This window comes from Pinus tabuliformis, chromosome 1_2, assembly GCF_031772625.1.
Source record: "Pinus tabuliformis cultivar Carrire ecotype Pingquan chromosome 1_2, CPIR1, whole genome shotgun sequence".
Lineage (NCBI taxonomy): Eukaryota > Viridiplantae > Streptophyta > Pinopsida > Pinales > Pinaceae > Pinus > Pinus tabuliformis.
In genome coordinates, this window is record NC_142298.1 from 263,323,950 (window position 1) to 263,348,244 (window position 24,295).

General features: G+C 40.3%; 2 pseudogenes; both read right to left on the reverse strand.

The window, feature by feature from the left end:
- LOC149205363 (isocitrate dehydrogenase [NAD] regulatory subunit 1, mitochondrial pseudogene) overlaps positions 1-14,527 on the reverse strand; it is a 38,540-nt pseudogene extending 24,013 nt beyond the window's left edge.
- A 4,275-nt stretch (positions 14,528-18,802) lies between these two features.
- LOC149205364 (isocitrate dehydrogenase [NAD] regulatory subunit 1, mitochondrial pseudogene) lies at positions 18,803-19,360 on the reverse strand (annotated as a pseudogene).
- Between the last annotated feature and the right edge of the window lie 4,935 nt (positions 19,361-24,295).

Here is a 24,295-nt window from a genome sequence, read left to right on the forward strand (position 1 = left end):
ACTAAGTATCTTTCTTACAAGTCTTATCCTCAAACAATGGCTCTTGAAATCCCCTTAGCCCTTCATAGGGAGCCTTATATCTTGCTTCCAAAGCGAGCAAACCACACAATTGAGTTTCTCTCGTGAATAGGCCTTAGGAATCACTCCTCATCCTTTCATTGACTCATTCATATAGTGATTCCATTTATATCTGGTCTCCTCCCATCAATGAAGATATGTAAAGAGCAGGGAGCCTTAGATGAGGTGACAGTGGGCTATCGCTCCATTTTTTCCCTTGGCCTAACAACTGCCCTTTTAGGATCCCCTCCTAGGACCCCTGCTAGTTTGAGTGGTAACGTTTTGGTCTCATTGCTAGGGACATGAGATGTGTATCTTATTCTCCATACGAAAATTGATATATCATTCTTGGTGGCTTCATTGGAAGAACGAAGCCCTAGTTCTTCACTGATCTCTAAGGTCAATTCTTGTAGGGTGAAGCAAGCACTTGTCAAGGAAATTTCATTCACCCTGGAAACTCCCATGTCATTAAGGACCCAACAACATGTTGACCACATATATTCCCGCCATAGATATGACAGGGATCCTGAGATATCCCTCATTGGAATCCATGAAGAATATGCAAACGTTCAATGGGTATCCGCATTCCACATCCAATCATGTGGTAAGGTTCATGAGGTATCTTTCAAAGCAAAATATAACTCAACCTTGTGACCAAATGGAATTGTTAGTCCTATCCATTGCACCCAATATCGATTGGATTGAGTCATGTGAACCTAAAATCATTCCTTCTCTTTCAATGTTGGTTGTGCACTTCTTGTTGCATGAAGTGCCGAGTTTCAAATCTCATGAAGACATATGCCAAATGTTGGACACGACCGTTCAAGAGGAGCAAGTTATTGAATATGGCTTTATGCTTGAGGACGAGTATCCTGATCATTCTCCAGTCATTAAGATCAAGTGATTGGTGCATACATTGAGATTGTGCTAAGAAAAATACCCATGAATTGAAAGGCATGTCCTCCAAGGATGATGAAAAAGATTTGGATCTTGAAAGCCTTCAGGTGTTGCAAGAAAGGATGATGGAATATGAAGAGTCTGGCAAGAAATTGATGGCTTCATATAGCTCCAAAGGTATTTTCTCCCACTATTGTGAGCAATTAGAAAGGCTCCATAACAATATTCTATCAAAATCATGTAGTAAAGACCTTAGAAAGCATTCTTCGAGACAGAATGAGGGAGGAAAAGTCCTCCCTACCTAACAAAGAAGAAAATGAATTGCAGCTTAGACAATATCAAATATATAATGAAGAACAAGACGATTATGAGGGAAATCATGATCATCAAATGAATTAAGAGTCTATGAGTGATTTTTGGGTTGTTGATTGGGGAATTAGGTATTATTGTAAAAATGAATACCCCATGCTATCCCAAACCCAAAAAATGAGCCCAAGGAAGAAGAAAATGCTCCACCCATTCTAAATGAAAATGTTGGCCCTTATGAAGCCCCTCCTAGTGATTGGAAGGGTCTTTTCTTTATTTTCAAATATGATCCAATCAAAGAAGAGTCTTCCAAAATTGTGGGTAATTCTGATGATCCTAATGTAAAAGAGATTGAGAAAAATTCTTCCTTTAGCCATACCATTGACAAAGGGTTTTTCTTTATGTTTGAGCATTCCTCCCCTTGTTATGTCCCTATCCTAGAAATGGATGTTTGTGATGAAGTTCATTCCCCTAGTTTTGAAGAAGAACCAATTTCCCCTATGAAAAGCCAAAAATCATGGTTTTTCCCCAAATATGATGATGATCCCACTTGTTTTCCTAATGACCAAAATAATATCATCTAAATGTATGTGAGTGAATCACTCCTTCTTACCTGGAGGATGATAGGCTCGAGATGGTTCTTTATAAAAGATTCATATACTTTATCGTTGACATTTACATCTCCCGGTTAGACGATCAAATTCAATCCTCTCGATTGGTGTCTTTCCCTTCTTCCAGGGTTCCTTTCTATGGTATATGGGTCTCTTTTTTCCCCACCTACTGCCCTCGTAACCCCTCATATTATTGTTCCCATTTATGTTTTTGGATCCATTGCAAACATAAGCAGAAAAACATGTACCCTTGTATTGATCAATTGACACATTGGTTGCATTCGATATGATTATACTTAGCACTTGCATAATGTGATATGCATGTTAGGATAGGATGTATTGCATGCTGATTTTCTCATTAAAACTAACATCATATGATATTATCATGATAAACTAGTTGCATTTAGATTAAATTTGCATGGAAAATGATTTTACATTCTTGTTGATTTGAATGGCCTAATATTAAGCATGGGTGATCATAAGACACCACAAAAACATGTTGCCTCATGTGCTTGGTATTCGATATGTCTAGGTAATAGGTCTATAATACTAAGAGATTGCTGGTGTTCTCATGACCTCTCGTTCTAGTAGCTTTGTGCATTAGAGAAAATTTTAGCCTAAAAATTCTCATGTAATTTCCATGTCATAATATGTAAACCAATCAAAAGCCTTTAAATTAAAAAAGAGATATATGTAAATATTTTGGAGGGAAAAGAAGATAAACTACTTTTTTTAATTGTATTTTTGGATTTTCTCCTTATAGGCTTACTCAAATTTCAAGTATAGATACTCATTGGACGGTGAATTAAATTCTACATCCAACGAGTAATCATTATAAATACTTTTGAGAAGACCCACATTGATAAAAATTGAAGATACATTAAAAAATAGGTCTTCAATTTTTAATGTATCTTCAATTTTTATCAATGTGGGTCTTCTCAGAAGTATGCATAATGGGTACTCATTGGATGTGGAATTTAATTCTGCATCTAATGAGTGTATACACTTGAAATTTGAGTAAGCCTATAAGGAGATAAGCTAAAAATACAAGTAAAAAAAAAAAAAACTAGTTTTCCTCTTTTCCTTCCAAAATCCATAACTCTTATTTTATTATTTTAACTATTATTTTATTTTTTTTCCTTAGGAGGCCACTTTTAGGATGAAATTTCCTCTAATGCACCTTTCTGAGAGGCCATGTCCCAGTTGGAGCTAGTTGTTACCCACTACGTGTGGTTAGTGCATATAGGATTTTTTTTTTCTCCTAGATGGTCCTCAGCCGACAACCAACAACCCCTTACATCCCCCAAATAACTCTATGTGCCATTTTCTCTGTCACCTGAACTAGACATGTGGTCCCTCGATCAGTTGTCATGAATGTATGTTTGAAGGTGGGCCTCCCAACCCCAAAGGTATGGCTTTTCATTGGTATAGTTGAATAATTTTCCTTACTTGTCATGGGCACTATTGGGAATGGATTCATGGGGGATTTGACGGAAAGAGTGGGATCTCATTTACTGACCATTGGCTTTAGGGTTGGAACTACATGGGAAATCCCAATTTTGGTTGTGTGGCCTCGCTTCGCGATACCACCTACATCACTCTCCTTCCACTCATTTTATCCCCATTCATCTATTTTACCATCTGGGCCCACATGTGTCCACTAGGTACATGTAGGGTTAGCCCCCCCCCCCCTTGTCCACACCTTGGGTTGGGCTTGGAACTATGCCCTGGAGGTTGATGCAGTTAAAAATAAAAGAAAAAAAGCATAATTTTCCCACTCTCAACAGGAAATTTACCACAAAATGCAAAAGATGGTCGGTACATACAAATTTAGCACATGGGCAAAAGTAAAACATGAGCTCCACCCCTTATTGATAGTCATCACCTTGGTTCCTATGGGCCTTAGATGAGCCCCCTCCATCATTAAAGAACCCATTATTGTCCCAACCCCTGGTGGCTAATGAATTGCCCCACCTCAAGGAGGTATCCACTGTTATATGTTACACATCATGCTCTCCATCCTTTGGAGCCTTGAGCAGTTATGAACAAAAATCACTAAAAGGAAAAAGGCATACGAATAAGGGTCGAAAAGCAAAGGTCGGGGTAACTCATTTACCACGATTTGATCCCTCCTACACTCATATACCAAGGTGTGGGCTTCCCTTATTATAGTTACCCATGCACCTTGACATGTGATTTGGATGATTCCCCTGACCCCCCACTCCATTCCACTATTATATCACTTTCCACCTACCTCTTAAAGGATGTATTATGGACATGATACCCCCTTTATAGGTTGAAACATCCTAATAGGGTCCTTGGTTAACCACTTATCGAGCTTGGAGACTCTTGTACATGCCAAAGCCCACTATGGAAGGGAATGCCACCATGAAGTGCCCCATTGATCCCATGATTTGTAAGAATTATTACTTGATTATTCTAATGGTTTGTTGTATTAGAGGGCAAAGGGATGCATTGGATCTTATGTAGGATTGCAGGTGGGTCTTCATTTAGGGCTTGGCCTCCCTATACGAGGTCCTAGCCCTCTAGAGGGCCATATTGGAACTCGTAGCCTGAACGTTGATAGCCATGGGCCTCCACCATAACATATATTACTTCATGGATCCCCAACAACATTGATTGATTGGTCGTGTTCCACCTTTTGAATGAGGATGGTGCACCTGGTCCACCATGCCCAATCAGCTCCACAGTTGCACCATACACTTGGCAGATGTTCCAAGATACTTCCTGCAGTAGAGGGAGGGATTATATCACTACTCCAACCCTTATAGATGGTCTACATGCATATTTAATCAATTTGGAGATCCTTGAGGATGTCCTTGTGCCCCCACACCCACTTGGGAGCACCATAGGTTCTTGATTGGATAAAAAGGGGCCAACCCCTTGTTCGCTATGTTTGGAGTCCATTTCTTCATTATGGCACCCCTTGGACTTCATCAAGACTCCTCAAAGTCCCAACGACTCAGTTTGTTGATCATTCGACCCTCTTGAGAGGCTTATCTTTACATTATTGAGCTATTTAGTGGGCTTGTTACCAAAAGTTTTGCTATTATGCACATTATTTTATTTGAGGGGCTAAATTAGGCCTAATTAGCTAAATCAAATTCATTAGGAAGTGTATAAATACTTGCGATGAATCATTTTGATCATCATCACTTGGATTGGGTTATATCCTCTTATGAGAATTTGAATATCCTTCTTGGAGAACGATTTTGGATGAATGGATGAATTTTGATGTTTGAATATCTTTCATTTTGTCTTGGGGCTTCTCTATTGGCATATCTTAATGATTTGATATACTTTTTCTTACATGTAAGTGCTCTTTTAATGCTATTTTTGTTGGTTACTTTTGTCACATGCATGTTGATGGGATTTTCGCTATAATGGGCTAAAATTTACTACTTTTCTTATGAAAAATTGTGGGAATTTGATCTTTTATAGTGTTGCATCATGTCATGGGCCATGTATGAATGAGTGAATGTTCCTAGAGATAATTTGTGTCAAAATTTATCTTGATAATTCATCAAATATTTCAAATCAAAGTGTAAAGACCTTCAAGCTACTTCTCTCATGCCCTAATGCCATGCGAAGTTGTTTTCAAGGCCTCCTTGACCAAGTGAATCTATTCCAAATTACAAATTCTCCTTGACTCCATCTCTCCCAAAGGACAAGGCACCAATCCTCCATTGGTGGTCATTTTCAACACTGATTCTTCTCACATTCCTCTTTTCCTAGGCCTAGCCTACATAGGTCACCTAGGGCATCAATTATCTCACAATATAGCCATCCAAAAACTTCTCTTTTTGGTCCACAACTGTGTTGAATTTTTCTCTAGAGTCCCTCCAAATTTGAAACAAATCCGACGGTGGGATCTTTAGATATACCAAGCCCTAGCTCAAAGACTGTTTCTTGCCCTAGGTTTCCCTTGGCTAGTGACCTCATTTGGATCCTTGCATTCTATTCCAAGAATATTTTCCCATTGATCCACTTCTCTTCCATAATTAGGTTAAGTGCCTCCTTGAGTGACCAATTCCACTTACTTGACCTAATTTTTGGTCCACTTGGTCCCGTGTGGTCCCACAACCTATTGAAGTTAATTTTACAAAGATCACTTGGAAACCAATCCTTCACAAGAATTTATAGGACTAGGTATCTTCCTTACAAGTCTTATTCTCAAAACCTAGTCCTTGAAATCCCCTTGGCCCTTCCTACGGAGCCTTATACTTTGCTTCCCAAGCAGACACACCATACAATTGAGTCTCTCTTGTGAATAGGCCTTAGGAATCACTCCTCATCTTTTCATTGACTCATTCATATAGTGATTCCATTTATAATGAGTTTCCTCCCATCAGTGAAATTCCGTAAAGACCAGGGAGCCTTAGCTGAGGTGACAATGGGCTATCGCTCCATTGTTGCCCTTGATCTAACAATTTCCCTTTTAGGATCCCCTCCTAGGACCCCTGCTGGTTTGAGTAGTAACATGGCTATTCACATTCCACATGTGTCCCTTGGGCTTCATTACATATCATTTATTACATAAGACAAATTACAAACGAGACGATGACTATATAAGACAAAATTGATAATGGGAGAAAGACTCTTGAAATTGATACGCCATTTGCTTCCTCATGGAGCTCAGTTGTAATGTAATTGTGCCAAGCTATGAACTCCGTGGAGATGGTTTTGACCCTAAATGGAAACTCCCTAATGCAGCACATCTTCACCTCGAGTGCCTCAGTCAATATTTTCTTGGAGTTTGACTATACATTATTCCACAACCATGAAAATTTCATATGAGCTTTGACTGGTGCAATGGCGTATTGCATAATAATGTCTTTGGTTACCTCCAATCCTTCCTGTTCCATTGCTTGCTTGATATGCTCAATGTATTGCCTGATCTTTGGGAAGATGGTCTCCCTGCCTATGATTTCTTCAAGTGTACCTATCGTAGGCATCCCATTCTTATGTGTTAGAGACTCAAAACCATTGTGCAATCAATTATATACAACAATAATACTAATCAACTGTTCTCTAAGGCGTATGTAGTTTTGGTGGTGGAGTCTCAACTGAACTCTATCCATATCTGCATCGATCCTGTCTTTCTTCTCCAAATGTTGCGGAGCATATAGATACTTGGCAACCCACTCCTGGAGATGATTGACTGCTCTGTTTTCTACCTTCAGGAGTTTCACCACTTCCCGCGCCTTCTGCTATATGCCAACAAGAGGAGACACCACTTGTTGTAGAAGAATCATCTCGTTGTATAATCATGCCATGGTGTCCTCCATTGGCCCTAATTATTCCTGCATGGCTATCTTCCATTCGGCAGTGATGAAGCCTTGTGATGACAATTGTTGATTCTTCGCCACAAGATACAATTCCTCTTGTTGTTTGACTATAACAAGTTATCTTCTCATCTTGGCATTCTCATTCAGCAAGTACTCATAATTATCCTATGCCCCTGTAACAAACACAAAATTTTCTACCATAATAGATCTAGGATTAAGTTATGGTGTTGGAGGTTATCACCTTCTCGGTAGAAACTGAGACTGGATTTTGAGGATCCTTAGGTAAGTATCTATGCCCATGTTGTACGATCCTCTTCTTAGGCCGATCAAATGTTACACTGCATATAGCAATGACTCTGTCAGTTGGTGGAGGTGTGATTTTCATTTCCCTGAATGGAAGATGATCACCTATAAGGGGAGGTTCCTCTGGAGTGCCTGGTTCATCATCCATGGGTTGGATGTTATCTTATTCCTCCAACTCTTCTTCTTCAATCTCCTGAGTCATTTCTTCTTCTTCGAGTCTTTGTGCTACTTCTTCCTCCTGGGACTGCCTCTGTTTTTCTTCCTTTATTCCTCTCTAATATTCTTCTTCTTCTTGCTTTTGGAGCATCTCATCCTACTTCCTCTTCCCCTTTTCTTCTTCTACTTCTCTCCTCTATTGTGCTGCTTGAATAACTCGTGTGTTTAAAGGATTGGCCTTCCATTTCTTGCTTCTTTTCCCTTTCGAGTCGTACCTGATCCTTTTCTTAGGAGCTATTTTCCTTGCTTGAGGGGTTATCTCTCCTGCCTCCTACACTTACAAGGCTTGAGCTGGTGGATCTTGGGGTGAATTGGTTTCCATCCCTGGATGTGCCCTCATGTTTGCATTGTACTGGTTCTTTATCTTCTCATATTCTATTGTGGACACCGATGAGTACCATGTATTGTGACTGATCCCTTCAAAAATTTTCCTGCACATTCTCCTAGGGTCATATCCATGAAAGTCTTTGGTGGAGTAGTGCAAGCAGTCCAACTCCTGTATCTCTATTGTTGTTGCTTTGTGGCTCTTCAACTCATATCATCCGATCCTCAACAGGAATGTGGGCCAATGAGATTTCTTCCTCTTGTGAAGAATTCCTGACAATCCCTTGTCTCGCTGATTTGCTACTTCTTTCATGACCACCTTATTGGTCACCTATTGTGGCATGAGATGAGGGATTCAACAACCAATTTTTTTTTATGCATGTACCCTTGGGAGTTGCAAACTAGTCTGCGATATCTCAAAGTGACTCCTTCACCTAATTGGTCATGCAAGGAGGATTGGTCTCGAATATCACATGAAAAATAACTTCAAAGAAGTGCTCAACTAATTTGTCATATACACCTCTGAAGCTTTATTTTGATAGTACTCTGTAGTGGAAGTAAACCGGGAACTTCTTCTTAAGGGTCCAGTTCCATTTCATTCCCAGGAACACATACTATGCACATATTCCATCTAAAAGAAATGTAAACATGTAGAATTATGGTGCCTAGTTCACCCTCAAAGATTCTTTTTCTTGCCCCACATGACGCTGCAACTCAAATGAAAATATATCTGCCCAATTTAAAATTATGTCACGGGTTACCACCATGTTGAACATATATATCCAATTCTCCTCAAACACCTCAACATTCTTGTGCCCATGCAACCGGCAACACATGGTTATCAAATACTGATATACATCTCTGAGAATCTGTGTCGGATAGATTGCAGATAAGTGATGGTGAAGCTTAGAAGGCTCTTGACACCATGATTTCATGAAGTCACTTGTATTGAGGTCAACCCATCTCATGTAAAAGTTATCATTTGCATATTCTTTGGGCCTAAGCATCTTGTAATATGTCTGCATGTCTTCACCATAATAGGTGGCTAGCTGGCCACCACTCTTATTGTGAAGCATAAGTTGAGAGTCATCCATATGTGTAATGATCCACTCAATCACCTCCGCACATGGCATGATTGGGAATCTACATGTGATCCTAAGCATCCAGAACTTATTGATATTAATGTATGCATGCACATCTTCTAAGTTCTCTACAAACTTGTTCTGCATGAATGTGTCCTTGATCTTGCCCCATGTGATCTTAGTAGTTTTATTGATGAAGCACTATGTGTCTACATATATGGGGATGCATGGCTTTGTAACTTCAACAGGTTCCCTAGTGCTTACTTCTGAGAGTTCTTTGGAGTCCACTTTACGAGGCAGCATGGCTCCAACAAATGAAGACATGGTGACAATGCTTGTAGCATGAACACCTATTTGAGGAAACACACTCATAGTGAAAATATTAGCTTAAAACGACCTACTTATGCAACAATACTTGTAAATCATGTACAAAGAGATATCACATCTAACTAAACATGAAAATATATGAACGACAACACAAAATAACTTGAATGCATGAGAAAATAGACATGCAAACTAGGAGGGCGCACTTCCAAAGCACGAAGGAGTGTAAGGGGTCATTCATGGCTTTGTAGTGCTCTCATGCTCTCAAGAAAGTGGAGAAACTATCAAGGGAACACTGACACACTCTAGAGGGTTGAAGGGGTGAGTTTTTGGGCCTTCATGCCTTCACAATGTGCTCATGTGCTCAAGGAGAGAAAGAGGTCACACTCCAAAGGGACGAAGGAAGATGATTTGAGTATTCATGGTGCGCTCATGCGCTCAAGGGAGGGCGCAACTCTTTGTGGTGAAGAAGTGCACTCAAGTGGAAAACTTGGTTGTTCTTGGCACAATTTTCAAGGCTGATCGAGCTTCAAGGTCCAGAAGTGCACTCTACTTGTTGGTAGCTCAGAAACAAGTTAAAAGAAATATTTCATGATCAAAATGAGGAGAATAAGGATTTGCAAGCTTATATAGAAGTTATAACACTCTTGGTGGAATATGGACGGTTGAAGAATGTGAAGAGTTTCTACATGCGACCGTAGATTAACACTTGCAGCATGAAAATTGAACATAAACACCAACAATCAAACTGAAAAACCAAGAAACGACAGCAAGAAAAGAAAGAACGATAGTGAAATCATGAAAGTTGATGAAAATATTTGACATGAAAAACTTGTGAAGCGAGTTTATGAAGAGCTTCTTGATCTCTATCTATGTGCTTAACTCAGATAAGCATGATTATGCAAAATAATTATTAACTAGGTTGATTTAAACAAGTTTACATGAAAAAATTATTTGTGCATGATCACCACTTGTCATCGCGTGAAAGGGTTAGTTAAGAGAAGTTAAGTGGGCTCCTATTTTCTAGGAGTGCACTCCCAAGCAACAAGATGGCTCATGCATGTGCCCAGAAAGATTGTATGTCTTCAACACGAAGAAGTGCACTCAAGGTGAGTGCACTTTCTCAACATGGAGTGCACTCAAGGAGGGCACAATTCTTCAGCTCGAAGGAGTGCGCTCAAGTTGAGCACATGTCTTCACTAACTTGGAGTGCACTTTTTCTTTTCTGAGTGATTTTCTTGCTTTTGTTTTCTTTTTCTGTGCTTTTGAGTGTTTTTTGAGTGTGTGCATGGCGAGAAGGAAAGTTTCTAAGTCAAGATAAGTGATGAGTTCACCCAAGCGAGGACTACCTAACTCAAGCACTTCTAATGGTTAAGTGACAACACTTAGGAAACATTGACTTAGGAGGATGCGACACTAGGAGAAAACACACAAATAGAAAATCAAACAACATGACAACACAAAGGGGCTTGAAATGAAAGTTGATGTAGGCTCCAAAATTGACATAGGAAAAATATTTGGAGGGTCATTGTTGCAATGACAACACTTGGCGACATACTTGGAGAAACCAATTTTTTTTGAAATGGTTCATTTAAGCAGGAAGTCTCATTTCTCCAGGAAGTATTGATTCAGTCAATGGGTTAACTCAGCTCCCCATTCTTACTCGGTTAGAGATATAGTATTCCTTGTTCCATTACTCAACGTAACACAACATATAACAAGCCATATCATTTTATTGTCGATGTAAGTAAGGGTAATATAGCATGGAAAATTTAAAACAATCAGAGTATGAGTTTTACATGTTTGGCATTGCTTTGTTGCCATCGGGCCTAGACAGTACCCCGATAGAGTCGCTTCAAGAACACAAATGTTACTTTGCTGCCAACGAGCCTAGATAGTACCCCGATGAAGTCGTTTGCTTCACCTCCTTACACATGAAGCGTTTCTCTTCTTTCACCCTTTATATTTTTCTTGTCTTTTCATAGGACTATGCATAGGCACTTATTATTTTTCAACGGGCGGAAGAGGGATCCTGACTTATTAAGAGCAGAGGAGGTTCCTCCTTCAGAGACAAGTTTTAGACCCATGATGCTTTGTTAGCTAAAACTTTTCCCCTTATTTTAAGCTACACAGATAGATAAGGAAGAACACATTATTCATAAATAGGACAGTGCATAAGAAAGAGAATCCTAAAAAGCACGGGCATCATGGTTTGTGTATAGCTTTCTAGCTAAAGGATCATATTTTCCATCGGAAAATCATTGACTCGAAAGTGATGTAAACCAAAACAAAGAAGAGGGTAACAGATAAGGCAAAGGTTGTATGGTGCTACAACTTTCCATTCACAAAATATCAGCCACGTCATCTTCTCGAAGCTTAAAACCCACTTTATTCAAAGACAAATAAAATCAAAAGAAACCAAACGTGAAAGATAAAATAGAGAACGAGAATGTAGTGCATCTAACTACATGCAACCTATTCTATCCTAACCTAAACAATACAAGGTCGAGTCATGTAAAGTGGAATTTCTAGTGCAACCATAGAAGTTTCTCCCGACCTTTGGACTAAAAGATGTGATCATGTAGAACCAAAACAAAAAGCAGTGCAGTGAATAAGGGAAGTCGTACAAGCATTTGCACTGACCAATGAAATAGGAAGTGCAACCACAACGGTGTATTACACTCAATTGATCTACCAAATGAAAAACTCCACAACAACAAGAACTACCAGGCTTGTGACCATACAATACTTGACAAAGCGCATGCAAGTGAAGGCCACAAGACATGGGTCCAAACTAAAAATAATATTCTAATGTGTCCGCAATAGGATCATAGAAACAACATTTAGGTAAAAATAGACAGGAAATAATGAAAAAAGGCAGATCCATTTCATAAGCAATGTTGTCAGGTTGACCACAATCCATGTTGTCGTGCGCATGGGATTATTTGATGGATGATGTAGAAGGTTCATTAAGATTCTTCTCTGATTCTACATTATAGATTAGAGATTTTATTAAGATGGGATGTAGCTGTGGAAGTTCAATAGTCAAACTAAATTTCTTCCCCTAGGGTTTGAAGAATTGTATGGGAAGAAAATAAGCATCCCTCAGGAGAGATTCAACATCCCATGTGGTGACATTAATGATGAAATCATGTAAAAGAAACATGAATTGACCGAAATCACAAATACCGTCATGGTGACATGAGCCTGACATAACCATCAGCATAGGCTGAGTGTCCTACTCACCTGACTCAACTTTGAATTTTGAGAAAACACGGTCACCTGCTTATCAAAACAAGATTCATTGTTTAAATAATGAGATTCAACACAATATATATATTTTCAAGGTTACTACAAAAATATTCAATGATAAGTATGTCATTTTCCTTATTGTTAAGTTTAGGTATGTTCTATGTTAGAGCAATTTATTTGAATTTTCACAGTTAGCAATCACATCAACATTACAATAAACTGCAGATAGAACATAAATATAAAATCGCAGAAGACAAGAGAACACAAGATATGGCGCGAGCCAGGGACAAACCCCACAATGTGTGGGGAAACCCTTGATCAATTCTTCTTTTATCTTCAAAGTTCAGCAGAGAAAGAGAGAGAGAGTACATTTACAACATAAGTCAACACTTTGACTTGTCTAGATCTGAGCATAGATCATCTTCTATAACGATGAGATCAGTTGAAGACATTCTGCTTCAACTGATCCTCCAAGGTGACTCCTTCACCTATCATCATCCTACATCAGGTTCTCAAGCTGCACCACTGCATACTGCATCATGCTGCACTAATCATGATTATCATGCTGCCCATGTCCATGATCTTATCCATCATAATGCTGTTCAAACTAAGGTGCATCATCATCACGCTACTGCCCCTGCTAATGCATCATTGTCCTCCCGTGCACATGATCTCATAGTGCTGCCCATCATGTTGCTTCCTCTGCCTTCTCATTGCTTCATCATGCTGCAACAATTTTCTTCTTTTGATATCAGCCTTAGCTGCTTGCTATGGCTTGCAGCCTAGCTAAGTAGCTAGGCTATAGATCCTATTCAGCAAATTTCTTAAACTGTCTTTCTTTCTGTGTTAACAGATCTCCATGTGTTAACAGTTTTCTATGACAACGTTGACAACATATAGGGTTTCTCCTTGAACCAGTGTGTATAGACCCTTTATGTCTTGTGTTCACTACAACATGTTCCTTACTGCGTGTTCCTTACATGGCTGCCTTGATTACGTTCATATGGCTATGTATATATATGAACGTATTCCTTCACAACTGTGTTGAACTCGACTTCATATAACTTCGTATATATTTATGAACATATTCCTTCATAACTGCATTGAACTCGGCTTCATATGACTGCGTATATATTTATGAACATATTCCTTCATAACTGCGTTGAACTCGACTTCATATGACTGCGTATATATTTATGAACATATTCCTTCATAACTGCGTTGAACTTGGCTTCATATGATTGCGTATATATTTATGAACATATTCCTTGATAACTGCGTTGAACTCGACTTCATATGACTGCGTATCACCTTTAGACTTTCCACGACGCCCGGAACGACCTCGTGTTCCAAACCAGCGTACTCGCCCTCGGTGTTCTCTCTGATGACGACGATGTTCACATTATCGTGCTTGGTGGGGAGGCCGGGGAGATTCAAACAGTGAACAAGGGAAGCGAAAAGATCCAATTCTTTCCTCATCTGGACATTGAGGGAGCTGACACCTCCCCCCACAGGGGTGGGGAGGCCGCCCTTCAAACAGACCTTGTTCCGCCTAATTGATTCAATGACCTCTGTGGGGACTCTGTCCATGGAGGAATGCATGTCGTAAGTTTCGAAGTAAACAGGGGCGTGCATGGCCTTCATGACATCCACAACGGCTCCCGTCACCAAGGGCCCGATGCCCTCTCCCGGTATCAGGGTCACCGCCCTCGGGGCTCCGTCCCCGGGCCGAGGCATGTACGTTACGCCTCGACGATGACACTCATTCTTCAATGGTTCCGCTGCCATTCTCGATCTCAGTAGGCGTGAAGCTATCTTGGTGGCCATGTCCCCTGCGATCGGATCGCCCCACCTTGTGTTTGGATCTAAATCATAATGCTACTGCAGTTAGGGCATCATAGCAAATACTCTTAGCGTTTTCTCCTTCTCCAAAAACCCAGACGTGGAGAGGAGATCACCTAAAGAGTGTGTCTAAATGACATCAAATCCTCTTATATTTATACTAAAATGAGGGTGATGAATAGACACGACGGTTGGGCTTCTAGAGCCTACATAAGTGCTGGTCGGCTTGATAATAATTACATAAACAAAATAAATTCATATCTCCATAAATACTTATCGAAATCGGATGATCTTTGGATCAATCCTACACCTCTCGACGAGAGGGATCCAATAAAAATATCAGCTGCCATAAATAAGCTGACCCACATGGAGTTTGGCCCTAGTTTCCAATTTAACACTCCCTCTCAACTAGGGGGAACTCCATCTGTTGATCCATATGTCCGACTGTACTATCTCTGCCATCAGTGCCCTGCACTGCTCTGCCCATCTTTGCTCAGCTCTGCTGGCTCTACTCTACTCAACTCTGCTGGCTCTGCTAGCTCTGCTCTGTTCATCTCTGTTGGCTCTGCTCTGCTCTGCTGGCTCTGCTCTGCTCAGCTCTGCTGGCTCTGCTAGCTCTGCTCTGCTCAGCTCTGTTGGCTCTGCTAGCTCTGCTCTGCTCAGCTCTGCTCAGCGCTGCTGGTTCTGCTAGCTCTACTCTGCTCAGCTCTGCTGAACTATGAAGAAGAAGAATTGATCGAGAATGTCTCATACCATTCTCCACTGACCCGAAGTCAGACTCAGAGTGCGTAACACTGGTCCCAGACCAGTCTCAACCGACCCGAAGTCAGCGTCATAGTATGTACGACTCTCACTAGTCCCAGACCAGTCCTGCACTGACACGAAGTCAGTCTCGGAGTATGTACCACTGGTCCCAGACCAGTCTCAGCCGACCCGAAGTCAGCGTCATAGTATGTACAACTCCTACCACTGGTCCCAGACCAGTATCATTGATCCCAGATCAATGGAGGACATCCTAGCGTAGGGAGTACGGTAGATACAACGATGCGTCCATCGGTACTACTATGGTCCCTAACTTCATTTCCCTGCTCATTGATCAGATGAGAGGTACTTCCCATGAGTCCCAGACTGCATGGGTAGGATGCCTCGACAGGATAACTTAATCAATCCTGTCCTCACAGGAGAACACATCAATCCTGCTACAATCGCCATGGAGAACACATCAATCTAGGCTGCCATGGAGAAAACATCAATCCAGGCCTCACAGGAGAACACATCAATCCTGCTACACAGGAGAGCAAATCATCCTGTTCCACAAGAGAGCGAATCATCTTGTCCCACAAGAGAGAAAATCATCTTGTTCCAGTGCGCACCACCAGGGGAGGGTGAGTCACCCTGTGGTCGTATGTTGCTCCAATAGAACTGCAAGCCCCCCAAAGCTCCCAGAGCTCAATCTATGCAACATGCAGGACCCTTTTACAAAGGTCTCTCGACGACTCCAAGTCGTTCGGGAAAATCACAAATTTGATCTTTCCTCAGGGCTCTGTCCTGTACATCATCTCAGTGCGATGGAGCCTCCTTGCTCATCGACTTTCCATATCCCAGATAAGGCAGTATCTGATGTCTGTCTGCTGGAGCAATTGTCGAATACAGGATTCCTCAATTATCGAATCACACCTCTGGTTGTCACAGAGAAAAACAGCTAACATAAGAAATTCCGCAACCATGCAGCTTCATACGAGATCATACTCGTAGCCATGTATTCGGTCTTGGCGGAGCTTATAGTGACCGACTTCTGCTTCCTACATCGAAGCAGAATCCAAAGAGAACCAACACTGAAAAGTGCTCTAGTGATCCTCCACACTGCCTGCCCACTCATCATTCGAATAATCATGTGGTTTCATATTTCCGGCAGTGTATCTCAATTCCTGAGAGATTGTGCCCTGAAGATATCTTAGAAGATTCTTGGCACCAATCTAGTGAGGCTCAACCAAATATGAGCTCACCATGCTAACTGCAACACAGATGTCTGGACGGAGGTTCTCCAAGAACATCAACGCGAATGAGTTTATGAAACTCAGAGGCATTTCCCAAATCTGGTCTGACATCATTACCATATAACTTCTGAAAGTTAAGATCCTCGAGGTAGTCACAAGCTTGCAGCTTATCTTCCCATATTCAGAATCCAACTCCCTCTGTCTCCTATAAATGAGAGGGTCTACATCTGTCAGACATAGGTGCTGGTACGAGAGGTTTATCATCCACAACCTTCGAGTAATGGTTTGGATCGGTTTCACTCCTAGTGAATCTCAGCTGCATTAGACAACTATCAATCCTCTCATACTATGCCCGACGTGTTTTTCTTCAAGCCATAGATGGCTTTCTTCCACTTGTATACATGAGATTCCTTGATCATGATTCTCAAACTCCTCGGGTTGTTCCAAACCTGTGAACCTGCTGCATGAGGGGAATGGTCCCCTTATAATATTTTCCTTTGGTACATTTCAGACATGTACCTTCATGCTTCTTTTTGAATTCAGGCATCCTAGTCACCATCTGACTCACAGACCTCTGGTGCTGAGTCAATGGACATGGTCCCCAATGGACTTCTTGCAACTTGATACAACCCTGAACTCAAAAACATCTTTGAAAGATCTATTTTCAAACACGTACCTTTCCACCGATAAGTGCCACCCTATAACCTTTGACTCCCATTTCCGAGATGGACATCAGGTTCGATCAAGTACATAAAAGAGATTTTGAGGTTCCTTGCTTTCCTGGAAGAGTCGACCATTTCCTTGATGACTTGCATTACCAATCATTCTTTTGATCATTGAAGATGTCCCAAGAATGATTGTTATCTTCATCAAGAGATGTGTCTCTGCCATTCGAACGGCCGAACTTATTTCAACAAGGCATCCGCCTTTCCTTCCACCCTTAGATCCGAACTTCTTGATGAAGTGATCTTAAGATGGACCATCATAATCTTCCGCTGCGCCATTCTGATAACATTCTCTGCTTTGACTTCACCCTAGGTGAATTATGAGGAACCCATTGATCCTTCTATCTTGTCCCAATTGTCTTCGGTGATTGCTCTTTCACTCTTTCTTGGGCATTGTCTTCACCTCAGCTCTGATACCATGTTAAGTTTAGGTATGTTCTATGCTAGAGCAATTTATTTAAATTTTCACAGTTAGCAATCACATCAACATTACAATAAACTGTAGATAGAACATAAATATAAAATCGCAGAAGACAAGCCAAGACAAGAGAACACAAGATATGGCACGAGCCAGGGACAAACCCCACAATGTGTGGGGAAACCCTTGATCAATTCTTCTTTTATCTTCAAAGTTCAGCAGAGAAAGAGAGAGAGTACATTTACAACATAAGTCAACACTTTGACCTGTCTAGATCTGAGCATAGATCATCTTCTATAACGATGAGATCAGTTGAAGACATTCTGCTTCAACTGATCCTCCAAGGTGACTCCTTCACCTATCATCATCCTACATCAGGTTCTCAAGCTGCACCACTGCATACTGCATCATGCTGCACTAATCATGATTATCATGCTGCCCATGTCCATGATCTTATCCATCATAATGCTGTTCAAACTAAGGTGCATCATCATCACGCTACTGCCCCTGCTAATGTATCATTGTCCTGCCATGCACATGATCTCATAGTGCTGCCCATCATGTTGCTTCCTCTGCCTTCTCATTGCTTCATCATGCTGCAACAATTTGCTTCTTTTGATATCAGCCTTAGCTGCTTGCTATGGCTTGCAGCCTAGCTAAGTAGCTAGGCTATAGATCCTATTCAGCAAATTTCTTAAACTGTCCTTCTTTCTGCGTTAACAGATCTCCATGTGTTAACAGTTTTCTATGACAACGTTGACAACATATAGGGTTTCTCCTTGAACCAGTGTGTATAGACCCTTTATGTCCTGTGTTCACTACAACATGTTCCTTACTGCGTGTTCCTTACATAGCTGCCTTGATTACGTTCATATGGCTATGTATATATATGAACGTATTCCTTCATAACTGCGTTGAACTCGACTTCATATGACTGCGTATATATTTATGAACATATTCCTTCATAACTGCGTTGAACTCGGCTTCATATGACTGCGTATATATTTATGAACATATTCCTTCATAACTGCGTTGAACTCGGCTTCATATGACTGCGTATATGTTTATGAACATATTCCTTCATAACTGCGTTGAACTTGGCTTCATATGACTGCGTATATATTTATGAACATATTCCTTCATAACTGCGTTGAACTCGGCTTCATATGATTGCGTATCACCTTTAGACTTTCCACGATGCCCGAAACGACCTCGTGTTCCAAACCAGCGTACTCGCCCTCGGTGTTCTCTCTGATGATGACGATGTTCACATTATCGTGCCTGGTGGGGAGGCCGGGGAGATTCGAACAGTGAACAAGGGAAGCGAAAAGATCCAATTCTTTCCTCATCTGGACATTGAGGGAGCTGACACCTCCCCCCACAGGGGTGGGGAGGCCGCCCTTCAAACAGACCTTGTTCCGCCTAATTGATTCAATGACCTCTGTGGGGACTTTGTCCATGGAGGAATTTATGTCGTAAATTTCGAAGTAAACAGGGGCGTGCATGGCCTTCATGACATCCACAATGGCTCTCGTCACCAAGGGCCCGATGCCCTCTCCCGGTATTAGGGTCACCGCCCTCGGGGCTCCGTCCCCGGGCCGAGGCATGTACGTTACGCCTCGACGGTGACACTCATTCTTCGATGGTTCTGTTGCCATTCTCGATCTCAGTAGGCGTGAAGCTATCTTGGTGGCCATGTCCCCTGCGATCGGATCGCTCCGCCTTGTGTTTGGATCTAAATCATAATGCTACTGCAGTTAGGGCATCATAGCAAATACTCTTAGCGTTTTCTCCTTCTCCAAAAACGCAGACGTGGAGAGGAGATCACCTAAAGAGTGTGTCTAAATGACATCAAATCCTCTTATATTTATACTAAAATGAGGGTGATGAATAGACACGACGGTTGGGGTTCTAGAGCCTACATAAGTGCTGGTCGGCTTGATAATAATTACATAAACAAAATAAATTCATATCTCCATAAATACTTATCGGAATCGGATGATCTTTGGATCAATCCTACACCTCTAGACGAGAGGGATCCAATAAAAATATCAGCTTCCATAAATAAGCTGACCCACATGGATTTTGCCCCTAGTTGCCAATTTAACACTTATCAAAAGGAGATATTCTTGAAAGAAAATATTTGATAATCGCATTAGACTCCATTTGAAATTGTTACAAATCCAAATCTTCATGTAAGAACAAATATTCATCCATATTACTTGAAAAATCATCATCGTATAATTCAGAGCAAAGGAAATCATCAGGGTCATGATCATTGAAGGGTTCAATTTGGTCAACGGGTGAAAGGTCGATTGGTGGAGTATAAACATTGGAAAATGGTTGATTGATAAGGTCAAATGAATCACCATCAGGGGAAAAATGTGAGATGAAAATCAATTCTTCATCAGTGAATTGATCTTTTGGTTTAGTGATCAATTGAGGTTCGAAACATGAAGCATCAAAAGAAGGATAACATGGAACAAAAGGTAGGTCTGGTTCTAAAATTATTTTTGATCAGGAGGACATGAAGAATCTGATTCAAAAGATTTCCTTGACATCTTGACTAAGAAACACAAATTCTCATCCAAGAACTGCCAGTCCGCATCCTCATCTGGAAACTGATAACAAAGATGAAGGAATCGATCAACAAAATGTTCAAGGGATTCGTTAAATTCTATTCTAAGTTGGTCATTTTCATCATTAACATCTTGATACTCTTATTTGTCAAAGACGCAACAAAGCTTTCTAACCAAATACTTAAAATATGAAATAGAAGCAGTGGGTACATAATAGCACCATTCACTTGCACGACCATCCAATGTGAGGGTAAACAACCGTGTGAGGATTTCTTCAGAATAAACACCACTTGAAAAATATAATTTAACAAACTCAATTACGTACTCAAAGATGGTTACTATACCCCTTCCATTGAATTTAAAATGTGACAAGTTATGTAAAAAAATTGCAGGGATTGAAAGATCAAAAGCTTCGGAAAACACCTAGAGATTATGATATAGGATGAAGCCATTAAAGGAAAGAGATCAAAACAGACTTCACAGGCTCAGCTTATCATATGACCCTCCTTCTAGTGCCAAAAATGTTGACAGTGTTGGATGCGACCAACATTGTAAGGGGATCTCCCCGATGTGAAATCCCAGTTAGACCTCAAACCGTTTGGTGTAGGAGTCCCATCCAATCATACAATCTGACAAATGTTGGAAAGGTTTTAAAGATATTCCTTGGGCACGGTCAAACATAAGAGAACACAACACCTATTTAGGGTAGCAAGAATGCGAGCTTTGTGAGACACCCAATGTAAGGTGTATGAGGGAGACTTCCAAAATTGGTAGGGAAAACGAGCCACCAGTTTAAAATGTAATAGTACTATCCTAAAGGGGGACCTAGGAAGAAAGAGAAAGGCTTGTTGGGCACCTGCAGATTAGTCCACATAATAAAAAACAAACATTAAAGCATAACAAAGCTCATTCAATAATAGTGTAAGTTCCCTTGAGTGCTAACTATATCTGTAACTTAAGTTACCCAAAATAGTTTATTTTTTTTCTCTTTTACAATTAATTTGTATACGTATATTCATAAGTGCACCATATATATATATATATCTAATTAATATATGTAAGTTTTCAATTAAATCATATAAACTTTTAAGAAATGTTTGAAGATATAATTAAATTGTCTCAAATCTAACTATAATATTAAATGTTAATTTTAAATCATAAAATATGACTTCACACATAAAATCCATCCATGTTTCATACAAACATTGAAAATAGATCCATATTATTTCTATAGGTTAACAATACTCTATATAGACTTTGTATCATGCTTTTGGCCTTTCATAATACATGAAAACTAAAAACATTAATCCTTACATAAATTATAAGTCTTCCAAAAATGAAGAAGAACTCATCATATCCAAAAACATTCATTCCATGTAACATAAAGCTTAGATATGAACATTTGATCCACTCATTTGAAGAATCTTTTAAATACCCTATATTTTAAATATAAAATTCTGCCATTTTAGAAATATTTGATACCATTATGAAACCATTAAATGATCACGGCATGGGGATTCATTTCCATTTCCTCTTCTCAATAACTTACTTACTAACATCATTGTTCAAGATTTTTAGTCGTGATGGAAATTGTTAGAGTATTTTAACTTGAATAATCTTTCTAATTTCAAATCCATTTATGTTACTTCCTAATTAGTTTTCATATTTACCCCAAACAACTAAAATTAATCTCTTTATGTACTCTAAGAATCTTTCATGAATATCATAGCTTTACATGAAAAATATTACAAGGGAATATATATATATATATATATATATATATATATATATATATATATATATATATATATATATATATATATATACTGAAAGGAAAAATCTAACATAATGTTTAAAAAGCAAGATATAATTTCCAATACTTAATAAATCACATACAATTTCAATTACTTTTTTTTTTGATCAAGTAAGAGTAGGACCTTCTATTAATCTAGCCAATAATACATAATTTACAAGAAGCCGCACCAGCTCTGTGAGAGTTCAACAGGCAGCTGGGCAAGCAAAGTTCCGAACCACGCACCCAAAAACATGAGAAGCCCGAACAAGAAAACCGGTGAGTTACCTCTAGACACTCTAGACAAAAGCAAGCAGTAGACCCTTTGGTCATACTGATGAGCACCAAAAGAAACCCTGAATGCCTTGGAATATGGGTCCAAAAAACTGGGGCCCACAAAAATGCCACAAGTGACCCAGTGAGGGTCCATAAGACTGCCACCAAAGACCAGCTAGAAACAAAAATAAGCTTGTAGAGCTGTAGACCGTACAATCCGACCTGCTAGGATCAACGTATACGATCTGAATATGGGCCCACTACAAACCCACATATAAACCTGTCTTATAGACTCGACGAAAACTTAAGGCCAATTCTCTAAACTCTTTCGGGTCCGAAACGCGAAACAATCATGCACGATCAAACATACACCGTTGATCACCCGACGAGGATCCAATGGTCTATGCAAATATCGGGTGGACAAGTAGCGCGGGAGATAATCACCTGATGAAAGAAGTATTCTCTCACTTCTCGCAGCTACGTGTCGCATGAAGAGTGGAATTAGGGCCTTCCTTAGAAAAACCAGATACCACTTGGACCCTGCCCGATAAACCACTTGTGGTTTTAGAATCGATCGCCTCGCAGAATAGCTTGCACACTCTTTTGCCAAGCGATAGCCTTTAATCAAGAACATCGGACGGTTCTTGTGCCTTCCTCCCAGATTCTCAGCCAAACCCCAAACACCATCAAAATTTCCACATAACATTTTGGTCAATGGATGACCAAACCTATGGTACTTCCAGAGTCGATCCTCTTGCCACACATCCGAAGGAATACTGAGCTTTGGATTGTGGCCAATACCCAAAAAGGGTAGACAGTTTAGTGTTCCCTATCCTCCCGCCTGTCTCTTGAACCACTTCGATCCTTCCTGTGAAACCATAGCTCCATATCTTTGTCCGCCTGACAGAGACAATCCTCCAACAGTTTTCCTGGTGGTAACAAATCCCAAGCATACCGAGAATCCCTATCCATATTGGTGACTCCTTCATTCGCCAAACGGTCCGCTAACATGTTAGCTTTTCTTTTCACATGGACAAAGCTAACAGTTTTTAAGGTTTGCAGGTGGGAGTGGATACGGTGAAAGACCTGCAAAAGCCTCCAATGCTTTGATACTTTATCCAGAGAAGTGCCATTACAAATTTTCTTGGCCGCTCTAATGATCAATTCCGAGTCTGCTTCAATGATAACATTATGCGAATTTGAATCCAACAGGATTTCCAAGCATTGCTCTAGTGCCATGAGCTCCGCCATGTTATTAGTGGCCTTACCCAAGTGGCCATGGAAGATCTTCTTTATTTGACCCTGTTCATCTCTTATAGCACCCCCAAAGCCAGCTAACCCTGGATTGCCCTTAGATGCTCCATCTATATTAACCTTTAGGAAACCATAAGGAGGAGGCTGCCAAATGTCACTATCTGCATTTATTTGACTTACTCCCTTGATTATGCCCTGTGGGCTTATGGACTGGAGACCCAAATGAAGTATGATACTCGCCTCTTGGGGTAGAGGAGGATCCTTAGGAAGTGTCCTCAACAGGCTTCGTACTGTATCTTTGAGTTGCCTTAAAATTTGGTCAATTATGTGTTATGGCTTGCTTTCTTTGTTTTTGAAGATCTGACTGTTGCGATCTTTCCAAACATTCCAGATAACAAAGCCTGGAACTGAAATCCAGGCTTTATTAATAATTTCATTCCCTGAGAAGTTGTTCCTCCAATTCTTCAACGTATTGGATATGCTAAGACTATCCCTATCTAAATGTCTAAAGATTGAGGCTACCTAGTCCCACACGTTGGATGTGAAGGGACAGAGGTTGAGAAGGTGATCCATCATCTCCTCTTGTGAGCCACAGAGGTAACATTTGGAAGGGCCAATAAAGCCTTTTTTTAGGAGATTCTCCCAAGTTAAGATTTTCCTTTGATGCACTAGCCAGATGAATAACTTTATTTTCATCCAGTGGGGGCTCTGCCATAGTTTCTTCCAGACTT